This window comes from Bufo bufo, chromosome 2 (assembly GCF_905171765.1).
Source record: "Bufo bufo chromosome 2, aBufBuf1.1, whole genome shotgun sequence".
NCBI lineage: Eukaryota > Metazoa > Chordata > Amphibia > Anura > Bufonidae > Bufo > Bufo bufo.
In genome coordinates this window covers 506,071,444-506,086,915 of record NC_053390.1, presented here as the reverse complement: position 1 = coordinate 506,086,915, position 15,472 = coordinate 506,071,444, and positions in this window count along the sequence as shown.

The window sequence follows — 15,472 nt, the reverse complement described above, 5'->3', positions numbered from 1 at the left end:
ATTGAGTGTCTGTTTATAACTTTTATTTGTAGTTGCCCTTGAATATACATACGGAGTCCCCTGATGATGTCCAGAAGTGACAGAAACATGGCATGTAGGGCGTTATAATTAGGGCTTATTAGGTATACAGACCCATACTGAGGGAAAGGCTCGGTGTGGGGTCGCCCCTGTCGGGGCGGGTGCTCCATTGTGGTAGGCAGGCTTGAGTCCCTATCCCCCTAGGTAGGCAGGAAAGCCACAATAGGGCCTTCTAGGATATATATTGTGCCAACACCACAAACAGCACCTGGTCACATTGGTCCACGGCTATACCATCGCCAGGACCATCCTTCACAGTTGGACCCCGCCCAGACGAGGTGAGATCCACCCATCTTTTCTTTTTATTAGTTCTTAACGGAATATGAATATGAATTGTTGCAGCGGAGGAATTTATTGTTGTCTTTGTCGTCTCTCACCTAGTGTGACTTTATATTTTAAATGACCTAGTAAAGGTTACGTTTTAAATAATCCCAGTTTACAAATATTTTTTCTCCCCTGCCCCTTGCCACAAAGCACTGAGGGAAGGGAGGCCCAAGCTGAACTCTTGCACCAGGGCCCATGAACCTTTAGCTATGCCCCTGATACCTTGATTGAGTGGTCAGCAGCAGTGCATTTTTTTTTAAGTGACAGATATATTTACATACGTTGTAGTACAGATTGGTACAGGAAGTCTTTTTTGCACTCAGCTTTCACTCTTTATAGTCATTCCTGTTCTATAATGTTGGATGCGTTTGTTAATTTATTAATTGTATTTTTGTTATTTATGTTTGTTATTTGTTGTCTTACTGCTGTTACAACATTGTAGCTGCCCTGTTTTAGGGATTAATAAAGTTATATCTTATCTAAGGTGTGTTCAGGCTGGAATTTATGTTGGCTATCTCACAATGCTGGCCTGTGTTTATTTTTTTTACTACACCTAATGACTACTCTAGCATTCCTGTCATGTTTGTTACATTGTTAAGGTTGATCACAAATAGGAAGATAATCTCATCCTAAAGGGGTTTTCCAGTTTGCATCAACATCCCTTAATCTGGATATCTGGGAGTGCTGGCCTGTGTTTAGTCTTTACTATACCTAATGACTAGTGTGGCATTCCTGTCATGTTGGTTACATTGTTATGGTTGATGACAAAAAGGAAGATAATCTTGTCCTAAAGGGGTTTTCCAGTTTGCACCAACATCCTTCTTTTAACTTTATTGCTCCTATCTTCTGTTCTGGTACTTGGTCACATGACCATGTCCATACAGCTCTTTCTTATTTACTGTGAACTTATGTCTGTGGGTGTGTCAAAGCAGCAACAGGGTTAGTGATAGGAAAGTGTCATGGGTTTGGTTGGATACAGCCGAAACCTGTCATTTAACCCATCAGATGCCACAATCAACGTGAGGTAAGCCTCCCTCTGCCTTCCAATCGGAGCCCCCGCAGTGGAATAGTGAGGCTCTAATCAGTTATCATGGCAGCCTGGACACTGCTGAAGCTTACCATGGTAAACTCCCTGCTGCGCTGTGCATGAAGTATAAAAAGATCCCAGGTTCTATCCCACTAAGGGGGCTAAAAGTTATTAAATAAAAATGTCTAAAAAAAACTTACCCCCCTTTCCCAATGTTACATATAAAAATATATAAACAATAAAAAATAAACATATTAGGTATTGCCGCATCCAAAAATGTCTGAACTATTAAAATATTTTTTTTTTAATTACCTGTGCTATGAATGCCATAATGGGAAAAAAATGAAAAACACGAGAGTAGCTTTTTTTTTTGTCATCTTGCCCCCCACACAAAGTTGAATAAGTGATCAAAAAATTGTACATACCACAAAAATAGTACCAATAAATACTACAGTTTGTTATGCAAAAAAATGCCAGAGCCCCGTAAGCTGTGCTGCCTAGGGACTCCAGGAAACCAAAATTTCGGTGAGTAAATTTTCATTTTCCTGATTGTCATTGGCAGCACATAACAAAAGGGACTTGATAAGCAGTACTCATTGGGGGGGAAGCACTGGCCGCAACTTGGAGCACTCTTTTGCCAAATGTTTACCCTTCAGCTGCTAATATGTCTAGCCTGTAGTGCCTCATGAATGTAGAAACAGAAGGCTACGTAGCCGCCTTACAGATTTGGTCAAGAGAAACCTGTGCCAATTCTGCCCAGGATGAAGCTGTAGATCTTGTAGAGTGCGCTTTTAATCCAATGGGGCAATCTAGGCCAGCAGCCGTATAAGATTCTTCAATTGAGTGTTTGATCCACCTTGCTAGTGTTGCTTTGCTAGCTCTTTCCTTTTGTTTGGCCCTTGAATCTGTAAAAATAATCCTTCAGATTTTCTGAAGGAGGCAGTAGCTTGAAGATATGCCAGCAAAGCTCTTTTAACATGCAATAGATGCCAATCAACTTGTTTTTGAGGATCTGAGTAAAGAACTGGAAGGGAAATTTCTTGGTTAATGTTCACCACTGATGCTACTGATGGAGAAAACCTGGCATAGTTCGGAGAACAATACAGTCACCAACATCTTTACATGAAAGAGCTTGCAGTTCACTAACACATCTGGCCGAAGTGATTGCGACCAGGAAAAGGACCTTCATAAAAACATGCTTCAGAGAAGAGGATTCAATTGGTTCTTTTAACATAGCTGACAGCACCACAGATAAATCCCAGGAGGGAACAGGCAGACTAACAGGTGGTCTTAGATTTTTCAAGGCTTTAAAAAAGGTATGTATTATTTGATTACTTGGAAACTTCCCTTGTAACTGTGCATTGATTGGAGTGAACTGTACTTTCAAGGTGTTTGTTTTTAAACCTTTATTAAAGCTTTCCTGAAGGAATTGCAGAACAGACTTCAAATCTTCAGGGAGTGAAGAAGTTTTTTAGCACCAACTCTGAAAGGTTTTCCAAACTCTATTGTATAGTTTTATAGTTGTTGGTTTACGGGCTGCTAGCATGGTATTGACCAGCTCTAAGGAAAAGCCATGTGATGTCAAAGACTGCCACTCCGCCTCCAGGCCGCAAGTTGTAGGCTGTTGGGATTGTGGTGAAGAAAACCTCTCTGAATAAGCAAGTCTGAGCGAGGAGGAATCTTCCAAACTCTCCACTTGGAGAGGGATAGAGCTAGAGAGAACCATGTCCTTCGAGGCCAGAAAGGAAGAACTGCTATAACTTCTGCATGATCTTCTCGTATCTTCTTGAGGACTTTTGGTATAAGGGGAATTGGAGGAAATACATGAATCAAGCCCTTCTTCCAACTGATTGACAGACCGTCTATCGATAATGCTTGGCTGGACCGATGAATGGAGCAGAATTGGTTGAGTTTCTTGTTCTGCTCTGTTGCCATGGCATCAAGAGAAGGTTTCCCCCAGCGAGATACAATGCTGTTGAAAACTGCAGGATTTAAGCTCCATTCCCCTGGATGTAGAGGGGTATGGCTGAGTAGATCTGCAGACTGATTCCCCTTATGTGAATAGCTGAGATGTCTGTCGTGAACTTCTCTGCCCAATTCATCAGGATAGCACACTCACTGGGGAGACTGTGACTCCTTGAGCCTCCCTGTTTGTTTATATAATAAACAGTCGGTAGATTGTCTGACTGGATCATTATCTTGAACCCCGAAAGAAATGTTTGAAAATGAAGAAGGGCTAGCCTCACTGCTCTCAATTCCCTTGAATTGGAGGAAATTACTGTTTCTTCTTTTGTCCATTTCTTCTGCACCCATATATTGTCTACATGAGGACCCCAGCCCAGGAGGTGTCACGATGGGGAGTGGGGGAAACTCCCCACCACCCAAAATCTGAAATTAAGGAAAGCCACTAGGCCTGGAAGCCAGGATAATGGAGAAGGACACCTCCTATCGCCATCCTCATCCTATCCCTGACCTCCTGACTGTATGAGCCACCCTCGATGGTAGGGGGGCTCATACTCTCGAACCTGGGCCCTACTGAGCCTATCGGTCCCTGCAATATGGAAGTCAGGAATAAGAGACAGCCGATTCATCCACAACACGGATAAATAGGAGTCTCCCACAGGCCTAGTAACAAGGAAGCAATCAACAACTGAATGTCAGGTAAGTATCCTGTGGCTAGATGACCACAGACAACAGAATGACAAGTTCACTTACCGTAAGCCACAGCTTGCTGTCTTGTATTCCCCCCCCCCCCCCCCCCCCGGGGAACCCCAGGGACCCCCTTCCAGAGGTACAACAAACAGGACATGTCTAGCAACCATGCGGGATCAACCACACCATAGACAAACCACACATGGAACAAACAACTAGACAAACATCAACCAATAAGGGCAGCACCACACATGACAACAATGGGAGAGGGTAGACATAGGCAAGGACCTCGATGTCCAACAAGGTGGCCCTCAAAGACTGGGCAGATGGAATAGCCACAGAATGGAGCATAGCTTCCAGCCCACAGCAAGGCTAGAGCACAACTAAACTCCAAGCTACAAGCAAAGGCTAAATAGCTAGAAGAGACCACACCCTGATCTAACCAAGTCAGGATATTAACCCCACACACACCACACAGCAGGGAGACACAACTTAAAGGGAAAGTGCACGTGCAAACCACAAACTACATGTTGCCACAAGCAACGAGTCTGCACGGATAGAGACCTTGTAATTGGACAGAAGTTGATGCACTCCTCTGTGAACAGAACATATTCTTTGCAGAGATAGTCTGATTGTCATCGGATGAGAATTCAGAACATAACCTAGAAACTTTATCTGTTGTGCTGGTACTAGAGAAGATTTATCACAAATCCATGAGACTGGAGCACTTGTATTGTAGATGGAGGCTCAGTTGTTGGCTGGAACTTGCTATTAAAAGCCAATCGTCCAATTACTTTTCAACCTCAGCGCTGCTGAGCGGAAGTTATGCCGAAGGGAAGGCATGTAAACTGGAGATGTGCAATGCCAGTTACCGTCTGAACTTCCACCCTCAATAATTTCCTGTGGCTGGGGTGAATTGGAATATGCAAATAGGCATCTGCCAGGTCTATGGACGCAATGTAATCCTCATTCTTCAAAACCATTAAAACTGATTTTATGGACTCCATTTTGAATTTCTTCTTCACTAAGAACTTGTTCAAAAATGTTAGATCGATAATTAGCCTCCATTTTTTTTCCTGGTTTGGGTACAGGGAATACTTTGGAATATACCCCCTTGAATTGTTCTTCTGGGGGCACTAGTTCTAACACTCCCTTCTGGATAAACTCCTGAAGAAGATGGAAGACAACACGATCTTTGGAATGATTTAGGTAAAGCTGATTTGGAGGAAAGTCTCCGAACTCTAGTACGTAGCCATTTTTGACTGTGGAAAGACCCAGGCGTCTGTAGATGTGAGAGACCAGACAGGTGAGAATAGCTTCAATCTTGCGCCAACTTTTGGCTTTATGCTGGCATCACAGTTCTGAGGATTTTTGGTTAGGCTTCTTTTTATATTCAGACCTCTCTTGCTTGCCCTGAAATCTCCTTTGTCTAGAAAAGTGTTGTCTATTTCTGAATCTAGAAGATCTCCTCTGACAACGAAAAGGCTTAAAAGACAATCTCTTTTTTTACTTTGGAAAAACTGAACCTTTCCCTTCATTCAAGGGCTCAAGAATTTTTTCAAGCTGAGGTCCAAACAGTGATGTTGGCTGAAGAGGGAGATTGCAAAAGTGATTTTTGGACAACACATCTCCTGGCCACTGTTTAATCCAGAGCGCTCTTCTTGCAGCATAAGTGAGGCTCATGGAATTTGCTGAGGATTTTATATCAAGAGTGGCATCACACAAGAAATCTGAAGCCGCTTTCATTATTGGTAAACTTTTTAAAATCTCCTCTCTAGCCACTCCATCTTCCAGGTCATGTGACAGCTGAGACAACCAGATTCTTAATGCCCTGGCTATGGGTACAGAAGATAGGCCAGCTACACAGGCCGCTGAAGTAGAAACACAATCTCTTTTTTAGTAAGGTTTAAATTTTCCTGTCCATGGGATCTTTAATAAGGGATGCTTAATCCGCAGGAAATGTCGCCTTTTTGGACAGACGGGCGACTGCTCAATCAACTTTAGGAACTGAAACCCATTGTGCAGAAAATGTTTCATCCAATTTATAAATGGATTTTAGCCTAGACCCCGGATTTGATTTTTTTTGTCAGGTCTATCCCAGTCCTGTTTGATCCATTCGTTAAGGACCGGATGCCCTGGAAACACATTCCCTTTAGTTTTGGGAAAATAAAAAAGTTTATGTGACTTAGATTACCCTGAAGTGTCCTTATCAGACTCTAATGTCTGTTTTACTGCTTTTAGTAGGTCATGTAATTTATCTTTACGAAAAGAAAAAATATATTCATCAGAATTGTCAGCAGTAGTGATGAGCGGGAGGTGCCATATTCGATTTCGCAATATTTCGCGAATATTCGTCTTATATTCATCTAAATCAAATATTTGTCATTGTTCTATTTATCTCGAATAATATGCGATTTAATTATTTGCGTATAGCGATTTTCTTTTTAACTCTATAAGGCAACTTTCCTATTGGTTGGCTATGGCTATGGCTAATACAGATGGAACATGGTTATGTAATGACCGACGACACGCACAGGGAGGAAAACAGGGAAAGCCCTGCCCAAGGGAGAGGGAAAGGTGGTGACCCCTAACTCACCTTGCGGCTGGCACCTGACTGCCCTGACGTCCCTAGACGGGTTCCTCACCCGTGCGGCGATCGCGTGCCTAAACCCTGGCTTTCCCTAATATGAGCCCTGGATAGTGAACAGGCCGGTGGGATCGCTAGTCCACACCACTATCACTAAGAGGGAAACACCAGGGAGAGGACAGACAAAACATACAAACACATACACCCAGGTGGGCGACCACAATAAACCAAAAAGGTCCAACAGGGATCTGGAGGGTAGCGTACTGGACCAACTACCAGCGAACGCAGCAACACAGCTCCAGAAGGTCAGAATAGATGTCCAGGCAGGAAGCTCTATCTCTGGCAACCAGAGAAGTGTGAGAGAGAAATATAAGGAGGTCTGGGAGTGCTGGACAAGGAACAGCTGAGGAGAAGGAGCTACGGATCCCTGAGTGAGCCAAAAGGGTTTGCTAAGCAAACCCAGAAAGCTACCATAAGGAAAACAGCCCTATCTTAAATAGAGCGTGCAGCCAACCGCTGCAACTTCCTGCCCCCGGATATAAAGGAGTCAGGCGTGGTCCTCGACACCCTCGTGACAGTACCCCCCTCTCTACGAGGGGCCTCCGGACACTCAGGACCAGGTCTCCCAGGATGAGAGGCATGAAAAACCCGAACTAACCTGTCGGCGTTTACCTCAGACGCAGGAACCCACATTCTTTCCTCGGGACCGTAACCTCTCCAATGCACCAGATATTGAAGAGAGCGGCGGACCCGACGAGAATTAACAATTTTGGATATCTGAAATTCTAGGTTACCATCCACGACAACAGGAGGAGGTGGCAGCGGTGATGGTTCTAGAGGTGGAACATATTTTTTGAGTAACGACTTATGAAAAACATTATGAATTTTAAAAGTCTGAGGTAACTCCAGGCGAAAAGCCACGGGGTTGATGATGGCTACAATTTTGTAAGGGCCAATAAACCTAGGACCCAGTTTCCAAGAGGGAACCTTCAATTTAATATTCCTAGTAGACAACCACACATAGTCATTCACTCCTAGGTCCGGACCTGGCGACCGTCTCTTATCAGCCATGCATTTGTATTTACCTCCCATATTTTTCAAGTTAGCTTGCACCTTCTGCCATACCGATGAAAGAGATGACGAAAACCGTTCCTCTTCGGGAACCCCAGAAGACCCCCCCTCTTTGAAAGTACAGAATTGGGGATGAAAACCATATGCACCAAGAAATGGTGACTTGCCAGTGGATTCCTGACGACGATTATTTATGGCAAACTCAGCTAACGGTAAATATGATGACCACAACTCTTGGTTTTCAGACACAAAACATCTTAGATATGTCTCAAGGTTTTGGTTGGTACGCTCAGTCTGTCCATTCGACTGAGGATGGAAAGCAGAGGAAAAGGACAAGTGTACCCCCAAACGAGAACAAAAAGCTTTCCAAAATTTAGAAATAAACTGGGTACCCCGATCCGAAACAACATCGGAGGGGACCCCGTGAAGCTTCACGATTTCACTGACGAATACCTGAGCAAGAGTCTTAGCATTAGGTAGTGCGGGTAACGCAATGAAGTGTACCATTTTGCTAAACCTGTCCACTACTACCAAAATAACTGTTTTAACCCGCAGACAAAGGTAAGTCAGTGATAAAATCCATTGACAGATGTGTCCACGGTCTATTGGGAATGACGAGTGGTAATAGAGACCCTGCAGGACGTGTATGTGAAACTTTTGCGCGCGCACAGGTAGAACAAGAAGACACAAAATCCAATACATCCTGACGCAACCTTGGCCACCAAAAACGACGAGACAATAGTTCCAAGGTTGCTTTTTCTACCAGGGTGCCCAGCAAGTGCCGAATTATGATGTTCCTTTAATAATTCGAAACGTAAGTTCAACGGTACAAACAATTTCTCTGAGGGGCAAGAGACCAGGGCGTCCCCCTGGGCCTCTAACACCTTCCCCTCCAAAACAGAGTGTACCGCAGAAACAACCACTCCTCTTTGAAGAATGGGTACCGGATCACTCACATTACCCCCTCCAGGGAAACAACGAGATAGTGCATCAGCCTTGGTGTTCTTTGCCCCAGGACGATAGGTAATCACAAAGTTAAACCTGGTAAAAAATAGCGACCACCTAGCCTGTCTAGGGGTGAGACGCTTAGCTGATACGAGGTACAGAAGATTTTTGTGGTCCGTAATTACAGTGACGGGGTGGACTGCCCCCTCTAAGAAATGACGCCACTCCTCAAACGCAAGTTTAATAGCTAATAGTTCCCTATTGCCAATATCGTAGTTCTTTTCTGCTGCAGATAGTTTTTTAGAAAAGAAAGCACAAGGACGCCATTTGCCAGGAGACGGACCCTGAGACAGCACCGCCCCCACTCCCACCTCTGACGCATCGACTTCAACAATAAAAGGCTGAGAGACATCAGGTTGGACCAGTACAGGTGCTGAGGTAAACCTCTCTTTTAGAGAGGAAAAAGCAACTTTAGCGGCGTCAGACCATTTAGAAAAATCAGTCCCCTTCCTAGTCATGTCAGTAAGCGGTTTTACAATAAGTGAATAATTTTTAATGAATTTCCTATAGAAATTTGCGAAGCCCAAGAACCGTTGTAGTGCTTTGAGGTTCTCAGGAAGATCCCAATCTAAAATTGCCTGGACCTTCCTAGGATCCATACGGAAACCTGACGCAGATAAAAAATAACCCAGGAATTGTATCTCCTGAACGGCGAAGACACATTTTTCAATTTTAGCATATAATTAATTCGTCCGTAGGACCTGCAGTACTTGTCTGACATGCACCTCATGTGTTTTCAGATCGGACGAATAAATTAAAATATCATCTAGGTATATTACCACAAACCTGCCGATTAGATGACTAAAAATGTCATTAACGAAATGTTGAAAGACGGCAGGAGCATTGGTCAGACTGAAAGGCATAACTAGATTTTCATAATGCCCCTCAGGGGTGTTAAACGCTGTCTTCCACTCATCCCCCTTCTTAATACGAATCAGATTGTAGGCCCCCCTAAGATCAAGTTTGGAGAACCACCTAGCACCCGCAATCTGATTAAACAGGTCAGGAATGAGAGGAAGAGGGTATGGGTCTCATATAATGCAAGCGCATCCTTAACCCTTTCGGATAACCCAGAGCAGAACTGACTCCTGAGAGCCGGGTCGTTCCATTGGGTATCCGTAGCCCACCTACGAAATTCAGAGCAATACTCCTCTACCGGCCGCTCTCCTTGTAAGAGTCTCCGTAATCTTGATTCAGCCAGGGCGACTCGGTCAGGGTCATCATATATGAGACCCAAGGCCCCAAAAAACTCATCCACTGACCGAAGAGCCTGGGAATCAGTAGGTAAAGAGAACGCCCAGGACTGCGGGTCCCCCTGCAGCAGGGAAATAACAACCCCCACCCGCTGATCTTCATTACCAGAGGAGTAAGGGCGCAGTTTAAAATATAACTTACAGGCCTCACGGAATGTCAAAAACTTGTCCCTTCCTGTCATGGTCTTACCTGCTTGCTGCTCTCCTTCGTTTGACATGTGCTGGCGGCCATCTTGGTTTCTGGGTTTCTTGTAGCCTTCCACCCTGCGGCTCCTCCTTCCCCTGGGAGGAGCTGGATGCCTAGCTCATATATATAGGAGGTCTGTGGCTTCAGTTCCTTGCTTGGTCCTCTTGTGTTCACATGCTTCTAAGACTGCTGCTGCTTCTGGTTCCTGATCCTGGCTTCGTCTGACTACCCTGCTGGTTCCTGATCCTGGCTTCGTCTGGACTACCCTGCTGGTTCCTGATCCTGGCTTCGTCTGACTACCCTGCTGGTTCTTGATCCTGGCTTCGTCTGACTACCCTGCTGGTTCCTGATCCTGGCTTCGTCTGACTACCCTTCTGGTTCCTGACCTCTGGCTTCGCAAAGACTCTGCTCGGTTTCACCATCCGTTTGGACTTTGCTTTACAGCTTTATTTTCAATAAAGCCTTCTTATTTTCACTTATCTCTTGTTGTACGTCTGGTTCATGGTTCCGTGACACTTCCCCCAGAAAATCTGTCAGGGAGAGGGACCTTGGGTTCCGCAACAACCTGTTACCAGTAGCAACCGCTGGGCTTGCAGTCAGTTGTAATTGCTGCTGTTGCTGGAGGACCGACGCCTTCAATCCTACCACCTCCAAAGACAGGCCATGAAATTGTTTGGACAGAGCAGCAATTTGATCCATACTGGATTCTAAGTAGGTAAAAAATTATTTTATTTTTTTTTTACCTACACAAAATAATGGCCAGAGATAATGCAATGACCGACGACACGCACAGGGAGGAAAACAGGGAAAGCCCTGCCGAAGGGAGAGGGAAAGGTGGTGACCCCTAACTCACCTTGCGGCTGGCACCTGACTGCCCTGACGTCCCTAGACGGGGTCCTCACCCGTGCGGCGATCGCGTGCCTAAACCCTGGCTTTCCCTAATATGAGCCCTGGATAGTGAACAGGCCGGTGGGATCGCTAGTCCACACCACTATCACTAAGAGGGAAACACCAGGGAGAGGACAGACAAAACATACAAACACATAAACCCAGGTGGGCGACCACAATAAACCAAAAAGGTCCAACAGGGATCTGGAGGGTAGCGTACTGGACCAACTACCAGCGAACGCAGCAACACAGCTCCAGAAGGTCAGAATAGATGTCCAGGCAGGAAGCTCTATCTCTGGCAACCAGAGAAGTGTGAGAGAGAAATATAAGGAGGTCTGGGAGTGCTGGACAAGGAACAGCTGAGGAGAAGGAGCTACGGATCCCTGAGTGAGCCAAAAGGGTTTGCTAAGCAAACCCAGAAAGCTACCATAAGGGAAAACAGCCCTATTTTAAATAGAGCGTGCAGCCAACCGCTGCGACTTCCTGACCCCGGGTATAACGAGTCAGACGTGGTCCTCGACACCCTCGTGACAGGTTAGCACTCCCGCTCTTAACTCAAATTCTTAACTCATCGCGTTATCTTGAGACAAAAGCCATTGAGAAGCAATTGAAGGTGTTTGCTTAGATTAGATAACACAACTCAGAAATCTCAGAAAAAAGGAGTGTTAACTCTGCTCCATCTGTATGTGTATTTTACGAATATTCGCTATATTGCTATATATATTCTTGTTTTAGAATATTACAAGTATTCTAAAAAAACGAAGTTATAGCAATATAGCGAATATTCGTAAAATACACATATACACTGTGTGCAAAATTATTAGGCAAATGAGTATTTTGACCACATCATCCTCTTTTATGCATGTTGTCTTACTCCAAGCTGTATAGGCTCGAAAGCCTACTACCAATTAAGCATATTAGGTGATGTGCATCTCTGTAATGAGAAGGGGTGTGGTCTAATGACATCAACACCCTATATTAGGTGTGCATAATTATTAGGGCAACTTCCTTTCCTTTGGCAAAATGGGTCAAAAGAAGGACTTGACAGGCTCAGAAAAGTCAAAAAATAGTGAGATATCTTGAAGAGGGATGCAGCAATCTTAAAATTGCAAAGCTTCTGAAGCGTGATAATCGAACAATCAAGCATTTCATTCAAAATAGTCAACAGGGTCGCAAGAAGCGTGTGGAAAAACCAAGGCGCAAAATAACTGCCCATGAACTGAGAAAAGTCAAGTGTGCAGCTGCCAGATGCCACTTGCCACCAGTTTGGCCATATTTCAGAGCTGCAACATCACTGGAGTGCCCAAAAGCACAAGGTGTGCAATACCCAGAGACATGGCCAAGGTAAGAAAGGCAGAAAGACGACCACCACCGAACAAGACACACAAGCTGAAACGTCAAGACTGGGCCAAGAAATATCTCAAGACTGATTTTTCTAAGGTTTTATGGACTGATGAAATGAGAGTGAGTCTTGATGGGCCAGATGGATGGGCCCGTGGCTGGATTGGTAAAGGGCAGAGAGCTCCAGTCCGACTCAGACCCCAGCAAGGTGGAGGTGGAGTACTGGTTTGGGCTGGTATCATCAAAGATGAGCTTGTGGGGCCTTTTCGGGTTGAGGATGGATTCAAGCTCAACTCCCAGTCCTACAGCCAGTTTCTGGAAGACACTTCTTCAAGCAGTGGTACAGGAAGAAGTCTGCATCCTTCAAGAAAAACATGATTTTCATGCAGGACAATGCTCCATCACACGCGTCCAAGTACTCCACAGCGTGGCTGGCAAGAAAGGGTATAAAAGAAGAAAATCTAATGACATGGCCTCCTTGTTCACCTGATCTGAACCCCATTGAGAACCTGTGGTCCATCATCAAATGTGAGATTTACATGGAGGGAAAACAGTACACCTCTCTGAACAGTGTCTGGGAGGCTGTGGTTGCTGCTGCACGCAATGTTGATGGTGAACAGATCAAAACACTGAGAGAATCCATGGATGGCAGGCTTTTGAGTGTCCTTGCAAAGAAAGGTGGCTATATTGGTCACTGATTTGTTTTTTGTTTTGTTTTTGAATGTCAGAAATGTATATTGTGAATGTTGAGATGTTATATTGGTTTCACTGGTAAAAATAAATAATTGAAATGGGTATATATTTGTTTTTTGTTAAGTTGCCTAATAGTTATGCACAGTATAGTCACCTGCACACACAGATATCCCCCTAAAATAGCTAAAACTAAAAACAAACTAAAAACTACTTCCAAAAATATTCAGTTTGATATTAATGAGTTTTTTGGTTCATTGAGAACATGGTTGTTGTTCAATAATAAAATTAATCCTCAAAAATACAACTTGCCTAATATTTCTGCACTCCCTGTAGACTGCAATTTAGCTAATATAGTGCTATAATCAGTTTTTTTTTTATGGTCTAATTTTTTTTGTCTCTTCTGAAGTTCAGATTTTGGAAAAAATGTACACTATTAAAGAAAAATACTATAGCACTATATTAGCTAAATTGCAGTCTGTATGTGTATTTTAAGAATATACGCTATATTGCTATATATTCTTGATTTAGAATATTAAGAATATTCGAAACGAAGTTTTAGCAATATAGCGAATATTCGTAAAATACACATATAGACTGCAATTTAGCTAATATAGTGCTATAGTATTTATTTTTTTATAGTCTAATTTTTTTTGTCTCTTCTGAAGTTCAGATTTGGAAAAAATGTACACTATAAAAAAAAAAGTACTATAGCACTATATTAGCTAAATTGCAGTCTATATGTGTATTTCACGAATATTTGCTATATTGCTATAACTTTGTTTTAGAATATGACGAATATTCTAAAAAAGTAAGTTATAGCAATATAGCAAATATATTCGTTATTTAGAATATTTGTCTTTTTTTTTTTTTTTAAATCTGTACTGTTATTCCACTTTGGCATACTCCTCCCCGACAAGCGTCCCCGTCACCATGCGAACGCCTGTGGGTTAGAATATACCATCGGATCTTAGTTTTCCGATGGTATTTTCTAACCCACAGGCGTTCCCATGGTGACGGGGACGCTTGTCAGGGAGGGGAATGCGAACGACCGTACAGATTGGGAAATAAAATGTGAATATTCTAAATAACGAATATATTCCCTATATTGCTATATATTTGTTTTTAGAATATTCGTCATTTTATTTTCCATATGAATTTCCACATGATTCCTTCCTGCTTAAGGGCTCTTTCACACCTGCGTTATTGTCTTCCGGCATAGAGTTCCGTCGTCGGGGCTCTATGCCGGAAGAATCCTGATCAGGATTATCCTAATGCATTCTGAATGGAGAGTAATCCGTTCAGGATGCATCAGGATGTCTTCAGTTCCGGTACGGAACGTTTGTTGGCCGGAGAAAATACCGCAGCATGCTGCGCTTTTTGCTCCGGCCAAAAATCCGGAACACTTGCCGCAAGGCCGGATCCGGAATTAATGCCCATTGGAAGGCATTGATCCGGATCCGGCCTTAAGCTAAACGTCGTTTCGGCGCATTGCCGGAGCCGACATTTAGCTTTTTCAGAGTGGTTACCATGGCTGCCGGGACGCTAAAGTCCTGACAGCCATGGTAAAGTGTAGTGGGGAGCAGGGGAGCAGTATACTTACCGTCCGTGCGGCTCCCCGGGCGCTCCAGAGTGACGTCAGGGGCGCCCCAAGCGCAGGATCACGTGATCGCATGGATCACGTCATCCATGGCCATGGGGCGCTCTGACGTCATTCTGGAGCGCCCCGGGAGCCGCACGGACTGTAAGTATACCGCTCCCCGCTCCCCGCTCTACTATGGCAACCAGGACTTTAATAGCGTCTGGGTGCCATAGTAACACTGAAAGCATTTGGAAGACGGTTCCGTCTTCAAATGCTTTCAGTACACTTGCGTTTTTTCCGGATCCGGAGTGTAATTCCGGCAAGTGGAGTACACGCCGGATCCGGACAACGCAAGTGTGAAAGAGGCCTAAGTTGCTTGTGGGCCAATGACTCATTGACCCACAAAGAAAGAAGCAGAGAGGAATCATGTTTTCAGATGTTAAAAAATGACGAATATATAGCGAATATATAGCACTATATTCGCGAATTAATATTCGCTATTCGAATATTCGCGCTCAACACTAGTCAGCAGACTTACAGAATTTGATTTCACCCTCAGACAGGAGGAAATCATCTGTGGAGGTGGAGATGTGTTTGCATGTCTAGGCCTTTTGTTTACTGACTTGATTTCATCAAACACAGAAGTAAGTTGTTTCTTAAACCACATAGAAAGTTCATATTTCCAGACTGGATAGACGTAGTAGGAGACAAGCAATCAGTGCAGACATTAGTGGATATTTCATCAGGGAAGAGGCTGTTCACAGTTTTGACATAAACGATGGCCTAA